Consider the following 16,039-nt stretch of genomic DNA (forward strand, 5'->3'; position numbering starts at 1 on the left):
GCATTTGCTGTACTCTCTTAAACAGCGGTCAATGATCATACATGTAAATTTCTCAAGAAAAAGCGAGGACATAGTCATTTTGATCATGTTTTTAAATTTTTTTTAAAAAAATTTTCTTTCTTTCTCCATCCTCTTTCCAATTATGTATTACATAGATATTTCTTTACTCTGTAGATTCTTTAGCATCCAGCATCAGACTCTGAAGGGATAATAGTTAATGATCATTTATCAACCAACAATAAAAACATTTACTGAGCACCTACTATGAGTCAGATATTCTGCCAGGTCCTACGAATACAAAGACAGACTAACCCTGGACCCTGTAAACTAAGGCTAAGAAGAATTTTCCTGTACTGTTTAGAAGTTAATGTGTTGCTGCCTGCTCCTCATTATTCTTGCTTTATCCCCAAACTGATTTCAAAGGTAAGACACTGGATCTCCAGTCCCTAATGTGGACAGATAATCTGAGGCAGAGGAATACAATCTTCATACATAAAATATGGCTTCTCTTATATACATGTGGCAAATGAAAATTCTTACATGATTGCCTCAGCTTCTTGATCTATAAAATATAGTTTTGTGTGTGGACTTATGGCAGGTATTCTAAGATTCTACATGATTCTAAGATTCATTCTAATTCTTATAGATCTGTAGTTTGGACTTATAGGTCAGTATACAATGCTTTTAATAATTGATAAGAAACAAGACTTTACTTCTTCATAAAGTAGCAAAATGCTTTATAAACTAGAAGAAATGAAGCCAAATCTATAGACTTTTTTTGTAGGAAAATCAAATACATATCTATAGCAGTTGACTAATTGGTCAAGATCACAATATCAGTGGAATAAAAGCTTCATTAAAACAGAGGCACGTGCATTCAAAAACAAATCTCATATCGGTCTGATTGTGAAGATCATTATCATTTTTTTTTTTAAAAAAGTAGAGATGAACAAAGTTGAAAGACTCCATGGCCAAAATACCTGAAGTACAAGAGATGTTCAAGGAAGTCCTTCAGGCAGAAAGAAAATGATATCAGTTGGAAATATGGATCTACCCAAAGGAGTAAAGAGACCTGCATGGAACAAATTTCATTTGCTCATATTTCAGCCTCTACCAGATGAAAGGCAGCAAATGAAGAAATGGTAGAAACATATCAAAGGTCTGGTAAACACATAAGTTGATCATTTGCAGAAGAAACAGCTGATAACTCTACATCCAGGGAAGAAAAGAGGGAAAAAAATTTCTTGGAGGAGGAAAAGACAGAAGAAATAATTTTAAAATCCTAACGGGCTAACGCCAATTAGGGCTGGACATCAAGAAAAAAATCAAACCACATTCAAGATATGCTTGAAGAGGGTGGGAAACCAAGCTATGCCTTTAAGAGATTTTTTGTTTAAACTGAGTAAGCTAAAATTTCATTACGAGACCAGTAAAAAATTTAAAACTGGCCTTACACTGTTTCTTTGTAATTTTGTGGCTGCTGTTCTGATTTCCAAACCAGATGGGTCTTGGAAGGCAGGAATTCTGCCTTCTACCTCCAGACTCCCTCACTACCAGCACAGACTCTAAGCCTGGGACTCACAGAACAAGTGCACTGTGATTGAATCCTTGATAAATTAATTGCATAAATTTTCAACTAAAATTTGGTCCAGATACCAGGCCTGTTTAGTCACACCTTGAAAGTTTAAGCTGAAGGAACACTAGTACTAGTCTCCTTAAATATTATGAAGTTGAAAATTTTAATTTAAGTTTGCCTCTTGTCACATAATTATGCTGAGGCGTCAGAAAATCTTTTCTGGTTTCTTTAAAGCAAATATCTTTCTAGTCTTTTAGACAGAGATTCCCCAGCCTCCAGGATCTAACGCCTGATGATCTGAGGTGGAGCTGATGTAATAATCATACAAATAAAGTGCACAATAAATGTAATGCTCTTGAATCATCCCGAAACCATCCCCCACCCCCATTTCGAGGAAAAATTGTCTCCCACGAAACCGGTCCCTGTTGCTAAAAAGGTTGTGTGTGTGTTAGTCAGTCAGTCATGTCCAACTCTTTGTGACCCCATGGACTGTAGCCTGCCAGGTTCCTCTGTCCATGGGATTCTCCAGGCAAGAACACTGGAGTGGGTTGCCATTTCCTTCTTCAGGGGATCTTCCTGACCCAGGTCTCCTGCAATTCAGGCAGACTCTTTACTGCCTAAAGGTTGGGAACTGCTGTTTTAGAATATGCCCCATTAGATGTAGTAAACATGCCCTCACCATTCCTACAATAATGATCTTTATTCTCACCTCAAAATGATGGCGCTGAATGAAACCCCCCTCCCCCAGGTAGGACCCAAGCATGAGGCTCCAGTCACAGAATGTCACTTCAGCTGCCCCTGCCTGCAAGTAACTGTTGACTGGTGATTTTACATGAAGGAAAGTGCCTCCATATTCCCCCAAAGACCCTGAATTACACACTCCCATTCAGGACTGATGAAGTCCGAACATGCAAAATAGATTTGGCATGTACATTTGTGGAACCGATGAAACGTACACAAGGCCAGGGCCACGGGCCCTCAGTCTGTACAGGCCCTGAAATTGGGGGGCCTTCCCCGTGCGTGGACTGATGCTCTGCTGTAACTGTCATGAAATTCTTGATAGTTTTATTTTTGACTTTGTGATTTTTAAGTGAAGTCAAGTGGGAGAGTGGAGCGAGCACGTGAGCAGAAGAGATACACAAGACACGCATGTCCATCGTTCCTTGGCTCCTCAGCTGCAAACGGCATTCTCCATGTCCCATGAGCGCAGAAACCCAGTGGGCCCACAATGCCAAGGAGTTCAGCAACATTTGAGGCTAATTTACAACCCAAGTGTCTACATTGATGATTGAGTCAGTGGCAGCACTGAGAACATTCTCTCCTTTGGAACCATAACTTGCTTTCAACTCAAATAGAAGACAGTGGTGTTTTAAGAAACACAAAAGGACTAAGAAACCCTATCATATTCTTTCCCCCTCCTGTTATCTATCCAAGCATTTATGCTGTATGTTTTGACATAGAAGAAAAGGGGAAAACATTGGGCAACTCACAGTCCCTTTTCCTTTCCACCCTTACTTACTCATCAGTAAGCCAAAGGTAGAGAATGTTGGTTGAATGCACATGAATCAGGAAGTGAAATTAAAAAAAATAGTTGAAGTACTTTTATTTAGCATTTCCATTGTTCTGGGAAGAACAAAATACATAAGTGTGTATGAGCTACAAAATACGAATTGTGTAGTTTCAATAATTTCACAGTCTGAGTTACATTTGTGCTTAATGGAATTATATTTATTCTTATATTTGCACTTTTCTGTTCTTAAGGATTTGCACAGAGTGAAGTAGGCAAAACTTGTCCAGGGCCTGTAACACTTTAAATGTTGTCAGAGCTCATGTGGGGCACAAGATAAGGGGCATAATATATTGCACAATATAAGAATGAAAGACAAAATTCATTCAAGTAATAGAATTTTGTTTTTAATTTTTACATTATTTACATTAAAATAGCAAGTGAAATCACCATAACAAGTTAAGGGAGAGGTTGAAGTAGAAAAGAAAAAAGATTTTAATATACTCTTGTCCTGTTTTTTAAACAAATGATCTCACATTTTCATTTAGCAGTGGGCTTTGCACATTAGGTGTGCAGCCCTGAAATGGAAAAAGCAGAAAATGATATGAGAACATCAAATTTGAAGCAATGACAGGAAAACATTTATACGACTTTTTCTTCAAACAATTACAAATAAGTGTTATAGCTACTCATTCTAAGAGAATGATACACTTTTAAAAGTTCTGAATTATCTGCATCACTTAAACATAGCACCTTTGTTTGTTTCCCATGCATCTGGCAGTGGGCTACTGGAGATGCCTGCAGTAACAAGAAGTCCTACACTAGGGGGCAGCAGCTACCCTTCATCAACCTTCTGGGGCTCCAACGCGGCAGGATCAGGAGTCCTTGAAGAGACCGGCAGAAAGTCTACCTAAGAAGTTTGCTGTTTATTTTAATTTGCCTTGCTGTATTGTTTTTGAAAGTATATGGGCCTCTTACCCCCAAGGACTTAAAGTGTTTCTTTGCCAGAAAAGAAATAAGTAGTAAACATATTTTATTTGCTCACACTCTGTGACTCATTTCTAAAGTGACAAAGTAATACAGTCTGAAAGATGGTTTTAAACTGTTTCTCTGTAAAACCTGGTAGCCATTGGTCATTTTTATCTCCCATGCATTTGATCAAAGGGAACAACTCATTTCACTGAGGCCACTTAGCAGCTGTCAGGCAATAATTTTGTAATTCACGAAGGGTGTGCAGATTTCAGACAGTACTGCCAAGACTGCCAAGGATTAGTAACCATTACAAAGTCCACACTCAGTCACTCAACTTGGCTTGAAGCACTGAGGAATCAGAGTGTCCTAAAAAAAAAAAAAGAAAAAAGAATCAGAGTGTCCTAAACAGAAACAAGAATCCACAAGTCCATATTTTTAAAGGAAATAGTTTACAAAACTGACTTTATTTGCCCAGATATGGAAAGCTATCCAGTTACCATGAAGTGGGCATAGCATTGCCCTACAGATGAGTTGGCTCAAACATAGCAGCATCATATTCAATTGCTCCAACAAGATTTCCCAAGTGAAAACTAGATTGAAAGTTCAGTGAAACAATATAAGAAGAACCGTTGCTGGATATTCCAGACTCTTTGGAAAGACTTTGTAAAAAAAAAAAAAAATATCTCAGGTTATCACCAATGTCCAGGGAGGTGCTTCTCAACAAAGGCAGTTCTACCCACGAGGGGCATTGGGAGGTCTGCAGGGTATTCCTGGTGGCGTCAGTGATTAGAGGCACTACCACTACGTTACACAGGGGAGAGCAGGGCTGGTAAACCTCCTACAATGTACAGGGGAACCACAGACAGTGAAAAAGTATCATCACGTGTGCCTCACAGCTTTTAATGCCCTGCCTTAAATTTACCAGGGCATCCCTGGTGGCTCAGATGGTAAAGACTCAAGGAGACCCAGGTTCAATCCCTGGGTTGGGAAGATCCCCTGGAGAAGGAAATGGCTACCCACTCCAGTACTCTTGCCTGGAGAATTCCATGGACAGAGGAACTTGGTGGGCTATGGTCCATGGGATTGCAAAGAGGTGGACATGACTGAAGTGACTAACACTTAAGTTGACCAGTGGAAAACTTGTGAATAATCTTTTGATCCTGGAAATGAAGTCTATTTTATGTATAAGCACAAATCATTTCTAGTGTGTTTTTAATAAAATTGAGCGTTCCAAGAATATAACTACTAGGTTCATCGAGGGAAACTTGTGCTTTAGTTTTTCCAAACTTTACCAGTCATGAAGCATCTCTGAAGATCATGTCACCAGCAGCATCTCCGATTGTGGTACTGAGTTATCAGCAGAACACACTGGCAACAGTTTGTGTCAGTAACTTTTGATTTATGGTAATTCTGTGTGTACATTTAAATACAGTGAGTTCCCTATGTATGAACCTTCAAGTTGTAAACTTTCAAAAATGCAAGCATATTATAAACCTATTTACCTAGGCTAAATTTGTTGGACTTATGAACAAATTGGACCTATGAATATGTTCTTGGTATGGAACCTATTAGTATGTAGGAGACATACTGCCTCTCAGTCTTCATTCAAGATGTCAAGAATACAAGAGAATCAACTTGAAGATTTTCCTACATCTCTTAAATTCCACATATTATCAGTGTAAGCATATGACTACACTGTGTTTTATAGTAGAGCTATATCTATGTATTTTCATATATATTAATATATTTTTTCCAGTTATTTCTTCTTTATATTACAGGGAAAATATTACATATTTTTAGATTATGTGTATTATAAATTATATTTTCTATGAATTTTGTTTCAGGGTAGTAAGGGAAGATACCAAAATATTTATTATATAAAGGGGGCTTTTCGGAGAAGGCAATGGCACCCCACTCCAGTACTCTTGCCTGGAAAATCCCATGGACCGAGGAGCCTGGTAGGCTGCAGTCCATGGGGTTGCAAAGAGTCAGACATGACTGAGTGACGTCACTTTCACTTTTCACCTTTATGCATTGGAAAAGGAAATGGCAACCCACTCCAGTGTTCTTGCCTGGAGAATCCCAGGCATGGGGTCGCACAGAGTCGGACACGACTGAAGTGACTTAGCAGTAGCAGTAGTTGGGTCTGATAGGTTTGAGATCCAAGGTTCTAAGGGTGTAGCTACCTCACCCTCATCCCTGCCCCCTGCCCCACCATACTCTTGATGTTTGCATAGAAGGGAATAGTAATTAACAAGAAATGGTTACTAGCTAGTCCATGAACAAATTTTTCTTCTGATTAATAGTTTTTTAAACAGTTATAAATTGAGCATTCTCATACTATATGGGTATAAATATAGAATTGTGAAAAGTACATAATAATAAATGTCATTCATTAAGTATTATTAAGTGCCTCCTCTTGAGAGTCCCTTGAACTGCAAGGAGATCCAACCAGTCCATCCTAAAGGAGATCAGTCTTGGGTGTTCATTGGAAGGACTGATGTTGAAGCTGAAGCTCCAATACTTTGGCCACCTGATGCGGAGAGCTGACTCATTTGAAAAGACCCTGATGCTGGGAAAGATTGAGGTCAGGAGAAGAAGGGGATGACAGAGGATGAGATGGTTGGATGGCATCACCAACTCAATGGACATGGGTTTGGGTGGACTCCAGGAGTTGGTGATGGACAGGGAGGCCTGGCGTGCTGTGGTTCATGGGGTCGCAAAGAGTCGGACATGACTGAGGGACCGAACTGAACTGAACTGAAGTGCCTACTAGGTGTAAGACATTTTGCAGTTAAACAGATAAGTGTCTAAATAGCAACAAAATTATTGTTACCATAAAGAAAATCTCATTCTGGAAAAATGAAATAAAACAAAAAATATGGATTTAATTTAAGGCTATTTACTATACATGACAAAACAATTGACTGGGTGAAATTTTCATCTGGATATTTTGGAAGCATTTAATTTGTGAAAAAAGTGAAAGCATTAGTTGCTTAGTTGTGTCTGATTCTTTGTCTATAGCCCTCTAAGCTCCTCTGTCCATGGAATTCTCCAGGCAAGAATACTGGAGTGGTTTGCCATTCCCTTCTCCAGAGGATCTTCCCGACCCAGGGACTGAACCCAGGTCTCCTGCATTGCTGGCAGACTCTTTCCATCTGAGCCACCAGGGAAGCCCTATTGACTGCATAAAATTTTCGTCTGGATATTTTGGAAGCATGTAATTAGAATCCTATCCATATCAGGCAGGTTAGGTCCCAGTAAACCAAAAGCAGAGTAGATATGCAAAAAAATAAGATGAAAGTAAGATTTCACATTAGGGGGATAAAGCAATTTTTAAGAAAATAACTCAGTAATAAAATGATACATTTTCTTGGACACAAATATATATTACTTAGAGTCAGAATTACATGACTGTAAAATTAGTTTTTTAAGTTCTTTTATATGACTATTTGGAATCAAATTCTTTATAGTAAATTTGGTGATAGAAAGAAGCAGTCTTCAGCAATTATTAGGGACAAATTAAACATTACTATGGAAATTTGTTTTTCTTTCCTCTGACTGGTTGCTAAAATCAGGTATGGACTAGCAAAGGGCAAAACAAGCCTGGGGAGGGTGGCTGTGTGACTAAAGCAAGTTGCTTAATCTCTCAGTGCCTGGGTTTCCTTATCTGTTAGCTCCTACCTCATACATTTCATAAATTAGTACATGCTATGTGCTTAGCACAGTACCCAGCAGTATATATAGTAAGGGGCACGTAGCAAATAGCCACTGTCGTATCCCTTTTCCACGCCAGAAATACGAAGACTGTTCATGGGGACAATCACCTAACTCAGGAAGGGCCATCTTTTTTTTTTTTTTTTAAGCATTAACTATGCTACAAGGATACAGGGCATTACACATTCTATTTTTTTAACTTTTTAAGCTTTTTACTTTATATTGGAAAACAGCCAATTAACACCATTGTGATAGTTTCACCTGGACAGCAAAGGGACTCAACCACACATAAACATGTATCCATTCTCCCCCAAACTCTCCTCCATCCAGACTGAGAAAAGACCACCTTGACCCGACTGGACTCACGTGAGTTCCTTAGCAATTCAGGGCTCCAGACATGAGATCTGTCTGGATGCAATTCAGGGTAGTTGACAGCCTGGGACTCCTGGGATGTTCTGACTAAGCAGATATTCAGTTTTGTGCTGGTTAGAAATATGGAAGGTTTGTGTGGATTTTAGATACAGGAGTTTGTTACCCAGCAACAGACAGAAGTTCTTGAAGAAATTCTGAGTTACCTCATATCTCATTCGTGAAACAGCTTCCTGTTCAGTGGCTATTGACTCTGACCACAGTGAACCCAAGAGCTCACGGTCCTCTGACCTAGAAAAACCCTCACATGAGAACTGATTAGATGGTGAGACACAAAGATAACTAGTTTCACAACCTACGGAGAGGTTGAAGATCAGTCTCATTGTCTGGGGAGCACGAGGAGCAGGGCCACCACCCCTCACTGCCCCCCACAGGGGCAAGCGTGGGAATGAGCTGCAGAGCCTCTGCAGCTCCGAGGCCCCAGAAAGCGCCAACCTAGCTGGGGTATGCTGATCCCTCATCCCAAGCAGAGGCCACACCTATCTCCCTTCCTTCCTGAGCTTCCACAGCATGGCCAGGGGACTCACCCAGAAAGCAATGAAAATACAGCAAGTCTAAGATGACGTCGTTTAACCCTTATAGCTATTTTTAGCTCATTAAAATCTTCCTTTTTACAGGCAAGGAAACATAGATTTAAAGAAGTAACACCTAAGGTCATAAAGCGGATAAGTGAGACTGAAACTAGGCTGTCTCACTTCAGAGTCCATGCTCTTGACCTCTGTGCCAGACTGCCTCCTAAGAACCAACTACAGCTAACGTTTGTTTAGCATCTGAACATCCATGAAGCTCCAAACACTCAAGGATCTTATACCATCACCGTTTCTTTACATCGGTAAGGAAATGGACAGAAGGATGTGTGAGCAATTTTCCCAAGTTTATGCAATTAGACAGTGGAGCCAGGATCTGCACCCCAGGCATTTTGAATCTCAGCAGAATTTACAATTGGAATGCTCAAATGGAACAGGGTGAGCTATGCTGAGCACCCAGCTTAAAGGGAAAGAGTGCTGAGGCCAAGACCTTCGCCTATTTTTGCCTTTGCTTTGCCTGTCCAGACAACGCTTTTACACGGATAGGATTACCCGATGATAACCTGTATCCTGGTTACTGCATTTGTCCAGTCTAGATATACCACAGTGATATGTAGGATTTGTATAATCTGGAAATGTCTTGTCCATTGAAGATGGGTATTGCAGAGCACACCTTGAGATTTAAGCAATATCCTTAAAGTAATAGGTCAGGAGTATTCCACTCCACATGGAAATCCTTCCAGCTTTAGTGAGCAAGTACTGTCTGTCTAAGCCAAAGCCTTTGACTGTGTGGATCACAATAAACTGTGGAAAATTCTGAAAGAGATGGGAATACCAGACCACCTGACCTGTCTCTTGAGAAATCTGTATGCAGGTCAAAAAGCAACCGTTAGAACTGGACATGGAACAACAGACTGGTTCCAAATCAGGAAAGGAGTATGTCAAGGCTGTATATTGTCACCCTGCTTATTTAACTTATATGCAGGGTACATCATGAGAAACGCTGGGCTGGATGAAGCACAAGCTAGAATCAAGATTGCTGGGAGAAATATCAATAACCTCAGATATGCAGATGACACCACCCTTATGGCAGAAAGTGAAGAAGAACTAAAATGCCTCTTGATGAAAGTGAAGGAGGAGAGTGAAAAAATTGGCTTAAAGCTCAACATTCAGAAAACGAAAATCATGGCATCTAGTCCCATCACTTCATGGCAAATAGATGGGGAAACAGTGGCTGACTTTATTTTGGGGGGTTCCAAAATCACTGCAGATGGTGACTGCAGCAATGATATTAAAAGACGCTTACTCCTTGAGAGGAAAAGTTATGACCAACCTAGACAGCATATTAAAAAGCAGAGACATTACTCTGCCAACAAAGGTCCATCTAGTCAAGGCTATAGTTTTTCCAGTAGTCATGTACGGATGGGAGAGTTGGACCATAAAGAAAGCTGAGGGCAGAAGAACTGATGCTTTCGAACTGTGGTGTTGGAGAAGACTCTTGAGAGCCCCTTGGATTGCAAGGACATCCAACCAGTCCATCCTAAAGGAAATCAGTCCTGAATATTCATTGGAAGGACTGATGTTGCAGCTGAAACTCCAATCCTTTGACTACCTAATGGGAAGAATGGACTCATTTGTAAAGACCCTGATGCTGGGAAAGATTGAATGTGGGAAGAGAAGGGGACAACAGAGGATGAGATGGTTGGACCACATCACCAACTCAATGGACATGAGTTTGAGTAAACTCTGGGAGTTGGTGATGGACAGGGAGGCCTGGTGTGCTGCAGTCCATGGGCTCACAAAGAGTTGGACATGACTGAGCAACTGAACTGAGCTGAACCGAACTGTCTGTCTAAGATGCCAAGACTCAGAAAGAGATCACAAGATGACAACCTTCCAACCCCCTTGAGGACAAAAGCTCTCTAAAATTTTCACGCTCATTCCACCACTGTGATCTAATAACCGATTACTTACTGTGGATTTCAGAAGACCTGACAGGGAAGAGTAGTTAAATCTATAGGGGATTGCTGAGCATGAGAAAGGAAATAGAAATAACAATCTTGGTTACAGTTGAAGCCCCCAAGCTGGTCTTGAGCCTCTGTGGTGCCTGTCTCATAACACTGGCAAGCATCACCAGGAGGTTTTGTGAGCTCAGTGATGTCTGCGATCACAAGGACCTTAGCGTCTAAATGTAAAAGAGAGTTATGGACATCAGTAACCTCATACCCATTTCAACACATTTCCCCTCCCTCCCCCGGGAAAACTATGTTTTTCAGCTATAAAACATGATATAGTGTTTCACCAGTTTATCTCTTTAGGGTCAGTTGTAAAGTTTATTTAATGTTATCTCAAGTAACATGGGTGCTCAGTTGTGTCCGTCTCTTTTGCAACCTCATGGACTGTAGCCCACCAGGCTCCTCTGTCAATGGAATTTTCCAGGCAAGCATACTGGTGTGGGTTGCCATTTCCTACTTCAGGGGATCTTCCTGACCCAGGGATCAAACTCATGTCTCCTATGGCTCCTGCACCGTCAAGGAGATTCTTTACCACTGAACCACCTAGGAAGCCCTAGTTAATTTATCAATGATCAATTTATAACAAATATAGAATATACTATTCTCACAAGATAAAACTTTCTCAAAAATATTTTCAGCCCATGAAGTAAAAAGTAATGCAATGCTTTTCTCAACTACATAATAAATTATCAATACTGCCAAATTTTACCTATTTCCAATATTAGAGATATTAAACTTTTAGAAGGTCCATCGATTTTATGGGTGAATGGATGCACTAACTAATTTTTAAAATATGTACTTAATGCCAGGCATGGTTTTAGGTACTGGGGCTATCCAAATTAATAATTAACCAAAACCCAATAGCCTACCTGGTCAATATAATCAGTATAACTTCATGAGCAGCAGCAAGAAAAGTAAGTCCACTGGAAGTATTCTAAGTGAGGACATTTGAGGAAAATTCCAAAATAGAATTTAGGAGACATTATTTTTGTCCTATTCTGGCTCAGTTACTTTGCTGTCTGTGTGAGCCAAAGAGCATGCATTCTCCCTCTGTGAGAGGAAAGGGGTGACAAGCACTTCAAATCAGCTATGTGTTTTTTGGGCAGAATCCATCAATGGTAAGACAAAACATTTACAGTTTATTGTAAACCTAGATCCAAACTGAAGGAAAAATATTCCTGAAATATAACCCTGAATTCTTGATAACAGTACTTTGGAGCTTGACAGATGTAAAGATGAGCAATTCAGGAGTTTCTTAGCAGTCCAGTGGTTAGGATTCCACACTTTGATTGCCAAGGGAAGGGTTCAATCCCTGGTTGAGGAACTAAGATCCCACAAGCCACGTGACACCATCAAAAAAAAAATTCCCAGGATTAAGAATCACTCACTACTATATATAAAATAGATAACCAACAAAGACCTACTGTAAAGCACAGAGAACTATGCTCAATATTCTGTAATGACCTACATGGGAAAAGAATCTAAAAAATAATGAATTTATGTATAACTGAATCATTTTGTTGTACACCTGAAACTAACACATATTGTAAATTAACTATGCCTGCGTGCTAAGTCACTTTAATTGCGTCTGACTCTTTGCAACCCTATAGACTGTAGCCCACCAGGCTCCCCTTTCCACGGGATTCTCCAGGCAAGAATACTGGAGAGGTTTGCCATTCCCCCGCCTCCAGGGGATCTTCCTGATCCAGAGACTGAACCCATGTCTATGGCATTGCAGTCAGAGTCTTTACCACTGAGCCACCAGGGAAGCCCCAGTGTGTGTGTGTGTGTATAGGCATGCACGCGCATGTGTCAGTCACTCAGCTGTGTCCAACTCTTTCCGACCCATGGATTGTAGCCCGCCAAGCTCTTCTGCCCATGGGATTTCCCAGGCAAGAATACTGGAGTGGGTTGCCATTTCCTTCTCCAGAAGATCTTCCTGACCCAGGGATCGAACCTGGGTCTCCTGCATTGCAGACAGACTCTTTACCATAAATCAACTATTTTCCAATAAAATTGAAAAAATAATAAAGATGGGCAATTCACCTTTACCTCTGCCAAAATATCTATTCCCAACAGCCAGAAAGAAAAATGACTAAAACCACAAATGTGGGGAGGGGAGCTGAGTATTAAACTTCCAGATGTCTTGCAGGCTGATGCTAAATCCTGTGAGGAGAGCCAGCGCATCTAGGTCCTTACCACAGCCAACTTTCCAGGAAAGGAGTCCTAGTCTCCACAGGCAGGTGGAGAGTTCACTGACATGACAAGCCAACTCAACAGCTTGACATCCAGTCCTTTGAAACTGGACAATCTGGGTGCAAGCCAGGTCAGCTGTAAGAAGGTAGGCCTTCATCGACAGGTAACACAGAGGTCTCACAGTGAGGGAGATCCAAACTACCATTCTGCTGAGTGGGGCTGGGTAGGAGGACTGTGGCTAGAGCACCTAATTTCTCAATGTCATGAATTTCTCAGGACTCTAGAACTAGGATGGAGTTGATAAATACAGATATATCATCCTTATTTCTCTAGAGACAGATGCTATTTAAATTAGGTAGACATAAATGATATGGCTAATATTTATCTATTTGAAAATGTATTTAAGGGAACATGTATTTAAGCATCCCCTTTAGTTCTTAGTTTGGGTTGTGAATTTTGAGTTAAGAAAATCTGTTCATCACATAGTGTCAGTGGGTACTTGATGTCCACATAACTTACAGGTGGTGATGTCGACCCTGATCTCTGAGTGAAGGTGGTACTTCCCAGGGTTCTTCACTATAAATTACTACTTTTTCTTTCCATACTAACTTTGGATGTGAAGCCTGATCCCAGTCTACACTCAAGCGGGATGTTTTGTTTACTATTTATTTTGAAAACACTTCAAACTTCCAGGAAAGTTAACAAAAATAGCGTGACGAATTCCCATATATCTTCGTCTAGTTTCTCCCTGAGAGCATCTTCCATACATGCTTTATCAGTCTCTCTCACTTCCTCTATAAATCTGGTATTAATACTATTTGTATTGTTATTGTTTTGACTAAACCGTTTCAGAGTAAGTTGTAGACAGCTTTGTCCCAAATACTTCCACATGTATATCCCAAGAATAAGGAGTTCTTTCATAGTCACACTACAGTGATCAATTCCAGGAAATTTTACATAAATACAATACTATCATCAAATACCATATATTTCAGCATTTCTGCTTTTGTCTATGATGGAGGATCTGGTACTAACCTTCTCACCTTAACTATAAAATTAGACAAAAAGTCTAAGCAAGTGTTTTCAGACATTGGAGAAGCAACAACACAGGGTAGAGCGGGCAAAGAATCAATCCCTGAAGGCAGGGAAACCTAAGAGGGGAGCCTCATGACTCCCGGCTGTCTGCCTGGGGAAATTCACCTGCTCGCAGTGTAGCGATCAGGAATCTAAGCTGAGAGCAGCGGTCCCTCTGAGTTGAGGAGGAGGAGATGGGGCCTCGGGCAGCTGAAGCACTGGAATCTGCAAGGCAGGGCCTCAGAGGCAGGAGCTGTGCAGTTTATATAAATGCCATCATGAGTTCACACTGATCCTTCTAACTCTAATCTAGTATCACAAGGCTTTCCCTAGTCTTCTAGTCCATACTTCCGGCACTCTTTTAGAAACCCAGAGCAGACTGGTAAGCTAGGTCACCATTCTCATTGTCAAGTCTTTCAGCTGAAGAAGAGCTTGTCAGGGATGACGTGACAAAAGGAGGGACCAGGAGCAGCCATCACTTGTGTGAACCCCTGAGGACAAATGATAGAAAACACAAAAAGTAATGGATTTGGGGACAGAGGGGGCCCCAAACATAAGTAGAAATTTAGAGGGTATACTCTACCTTCTGGAGTGCCAATTAGATATTATCTAACTGAAATTTCGAGTTATTTAGGGGTAGTGTATTTTTTATTTACCTCAATAATTATTTCACCGCAGCGTCTTCATTTCTGAACTCTTCCTTTTGATTCATTTCTCTGTTCTCTAAGTGTCGATCTTTCAGTAATTTTTTGCTGAAAAAGGGGTTCATGGATTTGGTTTCCCTTTATTCAATGATTTTCAGTCTGAGTTGCGTTTTGTAATGACCTTGGCAGTTTCGGAAAAACTGTTGGCTTCTGGTCATCCTCTCAGACCAATTCAATCAAGTTCTCTGAGCATATGATTCATGCAACAGAGGTTTTTAAGAAATTCCTCAAGTGGTTCTAATTTGCAAACAAATACTCCCAATTTCAAAAAAAATTTACATAAATAGGCTTTCTTAGGAAAAAGAAAAACAAAGGACCAAAGAAAATTGCAAGCAAAGTTCAAAGAAACAGCCTAGGAGTAACCCGAAAATCTGGTCAAGCACAGATTCTGATTCAACAGCTATGGAATGGCAACTGAAATCCTGCTTCTCTAATAAGCTTCCCCCAAATGCCAATGCTGCTGGTTCATGCACCACACTTCTGGGTAACGAGGCTACTCCTCTGTCCTCTGCAGTGAATGTTGCTGTGGAAGAATCTGGAGCTACCTGAACTTTTCCTCTTTTTCCCCTTTTGGGTAGCTTGATTCTCATTCCTGGATATTGATAAGATTCTCTTCTTTGAAATTCAGATTTAGTTAGGTTACGGGTATTAACAAAGAACAGAATGAAGATTCCCACTTTGATATGACATTTGCTTCTAAATTTTTTTTCTGGTGCCCAAATGCGTAACAGTTTTAGCTCTTGATGAAGACGGTCCATAGGATAGGCACGATACCTGGTCAGCAGAGTGGCTGAGACTCCTGTCTCCTCTTTTGTACATTCATTCTTAAAATAAAATGCCATCACTTGAGGGAATTGGAGTGAGTCTGTTCCTTGCAAACAAAAGAAATTAATTAAAACATTAGAAAGCATAGATTAAAAAATACACAATATGCAAATCAAGATAAGATAGAAAGCTGTGTCAAAAAAACATCAATGCAAAAAAAAAAAAGTACTTACAGTGATGACTGGCAGATAGTAAGGGGCAGATATTTTCTTAATTTCAATGTGCTTCTTACAAATAATTATTTGAACTAGACTGATTGACAGATAATAAATAAGAGAAAATGTAGAAAATTACAGAGCCAAAAAGGAAGGGAAGAGAGAATACAGATTAAAATGTGATCCTAAAAGATTCTGGAAGACTTAAAACCAATTAAAAGCTGAAAACTGAGAAATAAGAAACTCTTCAAGGAAAAACAAGGTGAAATCTTAAACCAGGAGAATTATAAAATCTTACAAAACAGAAAGTACAACATGGACTACAAAATAAGCTGAATAAAG

The 16,039-nt window shown here is 40.1% G+C and overlaps 1 long non-coding RNA gene across 2 annotated transcripts; it reads right to left on the bottom strand.

Moving 5' to 3' along the window:
• Positions 1-3,638: 3,638 nt before the first annotated feature.
• On the bottom strand, positions 3,639-15,825 carry LOC122680539. 2 transcript variants are annotated; one of them, XR_006336713.1, is made up of 3 exons: positions 15,716-15,825; positions 15,492-15,588; positions 3,639-4,421 (listed from the first exon to the last, which is right to left on the bottom strand). It is a non-coding gene; the product is annotated as an uncharacterized LOC122680539 (long non-coding RNA). The 2 variants fall into 2 exon arrangements; XR_006336714.1 differs by lacking the exons at positions 15,492-15,588; positions 15,716-15,825 and adding exons at positions 14,140-14,504; positions 14,670-14,929.
• Between the last annotated feature and the right edge of the window lie 214 nt (positions 15,826-16,039).

The sequence above is a fragment of the Cervus elaphus genome, chromosome 22 (genome assembly GCF_910594005.1).
Source record: "Cervus elaphus chromosome 22, mCerEla1.1, whole genome shotgun sequence".
NCBI classification, from domain to species: Eukaryota; Metazoa; Chordata; class Mammalia; order Artiodactyla; family Cervidae; genus Cervus; species Cervus elaphus.